This window comes from Parus major, chromosome Z, assembly GCF_001522545.3.
Source record: "Parus major isolate Abel chromosome Z, Parus_major1.1, whole genome shotgun sequence".
Lineage (NCBI taxonomy): Eukaryota > Metazoa > Chordata > Aves > Passeriformes > Paridae > Parus > Parus major.
In genome coordinates, this window is record NC_031799.1 from 3,799,764 (window position 1) to 3,806,670 (window position 6,907).

A 6,907-nucleotide genomic window follows, 5' to 3' on the forward strand; every position below is an offset into this window, starting at 1 on the left:
ATAGAGGTAAGACTTTTTCACTGTAAAAGCTCCTGGAGGTAACATAAAATGGACTAATGTTCCTATTAGGCTTATCACACTTGGAAGATTTCAGAGCCTGTATAGATTGATTTCCTCTTGGCACAAAGCCTGGACATTTAGATGGACATTTAAAAGGATTTGCAATTCAGACAGTTTTAAGACTACTCCAAAAAACCCATATATGATGGGAGGTGCATCTATTTCTAAACCAGAAGTTGACTGAGCAGTTTTAGTGGTCTATCCTCTATATTCATACAAGATTCTCATATGAAAGTCGTGTAAGTGGCACTGTAGCTAGCTGTCCCTCTGATATTTTTCTCTTATTTATGTGTATTGCACTAAGCACACTTTGAAACAGTAATCTACTCTTATATCCTGCTATATTACACTTTCTGTTATAAAATAACAGAATCTACCCATGGTGCAAAGGAAATAATTAGTCTGAATTGTCTCCTTATAAATGAGTACAATCAATGTTGTTTCCTTAAGAAAAAAAAATAAAATAAAGATAATTATTTTCTAGAGGGTAGGATGCAGGCAGGATGCTGTAACTCTGCATTTAAATACAATCCACTACCCAAAACTGGCATTGGATGCACGCTTTATAAAATCCCCCAGGTGCAAGTCAATTCAGTTTCTGAGACCAGAAAGGTCCCTTGAATTTTTTGGGTTTTTTTGTGGGACTTTTTTTGGTTTGGTTTTGTTTTTCCTATAGGTTAGTCTACACTTTGGAGGGCCAAACTCACAATTCACCTTTAAACTTGAGTGAACCCCAGGATTTTTCGCTGATCCCCTGCCCAGCATGAGCCACACTCTTAGAACCACACACTTAAAAATAAAATACATTCCTTATATGCTTTTTGCTTTTTCTTCCTAGAGGACACGTTTCTTCAACACAGAATATTGGAAAGTATTATCATTCATTGTTTCCTACCTCACCATTTAGCTAATATACTTGAATTTCCAGTGAAATGGATTTGTTTAATATAAAACCCCAGTAACATTCATAGACTAATAGAAGTACTTAGGTTGGAAAATCTCTAAAATCATCAAATCTAACCATTCCCACAGAACTGACAAGAACACCACTTAAACCCTGTCCCCAAATGCCACACATCCTTTAAATCCCTCCAGGGATTTGGACTCCACCCATGCCTGGGCAGTAGTGCCAGGGCTGGACAACCCTTTCAAATAAAGAAATATTCTGTGATATCCAATCTAAACTTCGCCTGTCACAACTTTAGGCCATTTTCTCTGATCCTGTCAAGTTGCCAACAGATGGGTTTTCCTCAGCAGGAGATTTTTTTTTTCTATTTCCTGAAAGCTCTTGCTCACTGCTGTCAAAATGCACCTCAGGGATGAAGACCAACTTTTTCCCAGATGCACACGTAGAGCCAGAGACCCAAACTACATCTTCTACAGTGTCAGAGGGAACAACTGCATCCAAATTACACCCACAGTTCCTTGGTAGTCACTATGATCAAACTCATTTTGACAAAAATTCACCCATTCTGTGATTTTCCTCCATGATTTTTAAACAACCACTTTTCAGTAGAGCTGTACATGAAAGATTTCTCTTCACACAACACTATAAGTAAAGTCAGCAAACTGTCAGCTCTGGCAGATTGTGCCTGGTCTCTGTAATTGAGTTTGATTAAGAGTTTTGTTGCCATCACTGGCTTTATTCCCTTCCTATGTAAACATTTTACATCTTCTTATTGTTAAATATTGTTTTGCTTTGTTTATTTGGTAGAGCTGCCTCAGAAGATGAACATTCAAATATAGAAGTAATGAACATTGATGTCATTGTGTTGAAAGGAACATAAGGTTGGGAGGGGGAAAAGAGACATTCTAATTATTGGAGTGTTTGGTAGGAGTTTATTTTACAAACACTATCATTATGTTGACAACAGTGAGTCAATATGTTCCGCTAGGCTTTTGTTGCTTTCAAGAATGGGAGGATGGAGTGTGGATGCTGTTTGCTTCATAGCATACTTTCTATTTTGAGGTCACAAGAAGGCATTGCTGCCCTCAAACAGTGGGGAAAAATATAATTTCTGCTTCCTGGTATCTCACCACCATTGGGATAATGTAAACCAAGTGGAAAAAATCCAATTAAGAGGCGTGGCTTTGCTGAAGTTGGCATCCACAGGAACACAGAATCATGGATTGGATTGGGTTTGAAGAGACCTTAAAACTCATCTTGTTCCACCCTCCTGCCGTGGGCAAGGACACCTTCCACTAGACCAGATTTCTCATTCCATCCTCTAAGGATGAGCAGCACAGGAAGGTTTCCAGGGTTCTGAACAATCGCTCTCATGGACATGACCCTTCCACATCAGATGCAGCACTCAGTGCAACACCTCTGACACAGAGACCTCTTGGAGCAGCACCCAAAGACTCCATTCCCTGAATTCACTACAACAGAAATGAGTGAAGAGAGAGAGATATTCCTCTTCTAGCAGTGAAGAGAGAAAGATATATTTGAAAGCAAGCATAAAAATATCCTTAAACTCCTGAAATAAAGATGATGTAATTTTCTTTTAAGGTGTTGAAAGCTTTGTCTTCCTTGGAAGGACAAACAGTTCCTTGAAAATGAATTATTTTACCAGCCATTTACTTACAAGCTGTGTGTCTCAGTATAACAGAGACACCCAAATTAGAAACAAATCTTCGAACAAAACTGCTCAGATCTCCTTTATAATGAAAATAAAAGGATTTCCACCGAGGATTTCTTGAGAGAAGTAATTTTTTTCCATTTTAAAGTGAATTACATTTAAAACATTGCAGGCCTGTGCCTAAATTAAAATTTTTAATTTTTTTTAATGTGTGTCAGGAATTAAAAGAGCTCTGACAAATAGATGTGGAAGAGAAACAAAACCACCTTTAAATTTTCTATCAAAAGTGCTCAATTGTTTTCAAATTAATTACTCTCCATGATGTCTGTGCCTACACCACCAAACACTGTTTTCTACCCTCATGAATTATAGCCATTCCAAAATATATTCTGCTAAACACTTCAATGAAGCCACAGGAATTATTTCTCCATAAATTAGTACCCACATCTTTTTTCCTGCTTAATAAAAACTAGGTATCCTATAGAGCTGTAGAATTAGCTCCTTTAGTAATGTGGCTGAATAAATGGCATTTCTTACCCCAGTGGCAGCTCCATTACATCCAGGTTGAGGTCATACTTTCTCATTAATGAGGTGGCTGTAACAGGGCCCGAAACGGGATAAATAGAGAGGGAGTCTTCAATCAGCTGAAGTTTGTTCTCATATCAGTGCACTGCAGGCACACCTAGTTAGCTTTCCATTAGTGTTAATCAAGCATGGTAGTTGTGCATCAGCTGGGAGTTAAACCTTAGCCTGCAGTTTTGCACCATTCAGAGCCTTTGGTTTAATTTCTTGCACTCAGTATCAATCCATGGATAGGTCTGAGTTGATTTGCAGCCACAGTGATTATATCACTGTAATTGATATATGATTCATCAATAGCCGTGCTGCAATCCATCAGTGTCATAATTTGAACTGCATGCTAGTTATTTTTGTCTTTGCCTTGACTTTTTAAGCACATGAGCGTTCACATTTTGATTATTACTTGTACTTTTAACTATGAAATCTAAACTGGGGCAAGTGTGGTGTGACTAAGCAAGTCAAGCGAGGAGATTCCCACTGAGATGACAGGTGGGACCTGTTTGATGCTCCAGGATGACCCAGCTGCTATTCACACTGGTAGCAGGGCAGACCCAGAGCCCTCTGAAGGGAAGGAGCCTGTGATGAAAGGCCAGCTCTGGGGCAGCCAGGTCATGGGATGTGTCTTGTGGATGCTGCATTTCCAAACAGCAAAGCCACCTTAGCAGGTACAACCTGGGCAGGGACCTCCTCCCCATGGCAGTGACATCAAGCCAGTTTCTTTCACTGAATTCCATGGAAAAAAAATATTGTTTCACGAAAAATGATAATCTCTCCCTTGGAATAATAATGGAAATCCCACAGACAGCTCTTCTGTGCACAGTCCTCAGAGGGCAGTGAGTGTAATCAGGCAAACATACGTGGCTTCCATTGTTAACAGCAGCAGCCAAACACCAAAATGGGCTGTCTGACACCATCCAGGACCACAAACTGCAGATCTTCCTGCTTGCTTTTTACTCTGGAAGCCAGAGTAATTTCATGTTTGCAGCTAAAACCATAACTGGTCAAAATCCCCTGTAAGGAGAGCAGGAGAAGACAGGAGAGAGGGACAGGGACCAGATGAATTTCCTTACAGCTTTGCAGCTGGCAGTGCTGTGGAAGTGCTCCCCCATTGTGTGTCCCTGATTTGTGAGAGGAAGCAGTGGCACAGGAGGAAGCAGAACTGAGCACCCCCCACATTTACAGTAACTTCTTTTGCTCTTTCCCATCATATATTTAAATAGGAATACGAATCAATGGACAAAATTTTCTTAGAGTGAAAGAAAGCTGAATAATAAATCTTATTTGGACTCCAAAATATTTCAAAGAAAAAGGTGAAGAGTCGGTGGTTTTGGGTTTTTTTTGTTTGTTTGTTTGTTTTTGGTTGTTTTGGGTTTATTTTAGTTTGTAATTGTTAGATATCCCACACACATACACACACTATGGGCACTTTCTTAAACCATTTGCACTTTCTTTAAATTTAATACCATACTTCACCACTTCTCCCAAGACAATCCAGTGCCCCAGAACTGGATTCACAATAATGTATAGGTACAGTGTAATTGTTTTTTGAATGTCTACAAGGGAAGAGGAAAAACTAATAATTAAAAAACAGTCTGTTGGGGGTGCTGAGGGAAAGTGCAGCACTGTTGGAAGAGCAAATTAATCTGAATTTATCTCCAGAGAGGAGGAATTAATCTCATTTGTATCCGGATCACTATGCACTGTGCCTAGCTGGGATAAATATTTTTAAAATATAGACATCAGCCTTTGCTGTGTGACTGAAATGCATATTTGCCACAACAGCACTCAGCTATCACCATCCCCTCTCCACAGCCATACATCCACAGGCCAGCCCAGACCACCTGGTTCTGGTCCAGATCCATAGCCCTGGCCTCTCCTGGGCAGTGGTTTGGCTTCAGATATAAATATGTGCATGAAAACAGAGCTTTGGCAAGATTAACCATTAAACCATTAAGATTAACCATTACTATATTCCTTTCCAACATGATTATTATCCACCCAAGCACTTACTTGAGCAGATACAGTGACATCATATATATATATTTTTGTGATATACATGTGATTCTCTTTGACTGAAGGATTGTGTTTCAAGCACAACATAATTTGCATTATGAAACTGTATATTTATATTTGCAAAAAGAGGATGTGAGAACCACAGATCTGAAAGAGCATTACAGGCTAAAGGGCATTGATGGCAAAATGGCAAACAGGACACTGGGTCATTGGGTCACATTGTCAGAACAGGGATTTTAAATGTGGGAAAGACCAATTGTAAGATGGATTTGCTGACTGAAAATTTAAATCAAAATACATGCAATAGAAAAATCTGAAACAAATATTCCAGGAGGATCTTTTTATAGGTCTGTGCTACTATGAAGCTTCTTACTCTGTTTTTGTGCTATCTTCACTGAATTTCCTCTTTAGTCTTTTACTTTGTTCTTGTTACTCACTCTTGCAATCCTATTAGCTCACTGGTTGCCTAGACAATAAAAATTGTGTTGAAAAATTGTTACTCCATTTTATGTAATGGAACCAGAGCAGGAGAATATTAAGTCCCCCTGATTTTTAAGATTTACATAGGCAGTTTACAGTAAAAGCCTAAAATAACACCCAGATTTCCTGAAGCCAAATTCAGGTCTTTAACCACAATGCTTTGCAACCCAATAGGGATTTTTATTCCTCTTTAATGAGATGCTGTATTAAATTTAACAAATATTACACTTAAATTCCAGTCAAGCACGCAGAAGCAAAGCAAACATTAGGTCACTCTTAACAGCCCGAGGATGGTGTCTCAGATAAAAGGAACTCTGAAATGAGTTTGAGGACATAAAAGTCTGGAACACCAGCTCCAAGCATGACTCTGTGTCTGAGAGACTACAGGTCCTCCTGGGATGTAAATCAAGGGAAACAAATGGTCTCATTAAAGTTAGGACACAAAGACAATGCCATTCCCATAAACACGATGCCTTTGCCATGTAACCTTTCCAAACATCATTAGTGCCAACACTGGGATCCTGTGTCCAGCCCTACATGTACATAACAGGCACAGAATTTTTCAAAAAAAGGGTGGAAACACAGGGAGAACTGCAAGGTGGTCATGAAGTTGTAGGGTAGGGGAAAAGCCTTTTAATGAGGCTGAGGAAAATCCCCTTCTCAGTCTTGACCAAGAAAAGGTTAAAGTTCGATTTGGTCAATCTGAAAGAATCTGCAAAAGAGAGGATAACTGACAGTCAGCTCTTTAATCTAAGAAAGGGGAAACATAATGAGTCTCAAAGGTTCATGGTAGAAGATAAATTCAAACTACAAATTGCTTCAATTCTTTAACACTGAAAGTTATAAACCACTGGAACATTTTGTCACAGAGCATGATGGATTCACTTTTGCTTCAAGTCTTAAATCAAGACTAAATACTTTTATAAATAGATATCTAGCAGCTTAACCAGATGTTATATACCTCAGAAAGTAATAAGAAGGTGAAATTGCTTTTGTGAGGAGTCACACACTGACCTCATAGTGGTCTGTTTTAGTTTTAGGTGTCAGTACTGCAGCTCTGCTGTGGTAAGCACCAACACCCGCAGTCAGATACCCTGCTCAGGTTCTGCTGCAGATGCAGTTTCAGATATAAGACAGAGGAGGCATGTTTGGAAATCATACAACCAATCTTTTTAGCTCACATACCTGAACAGCAG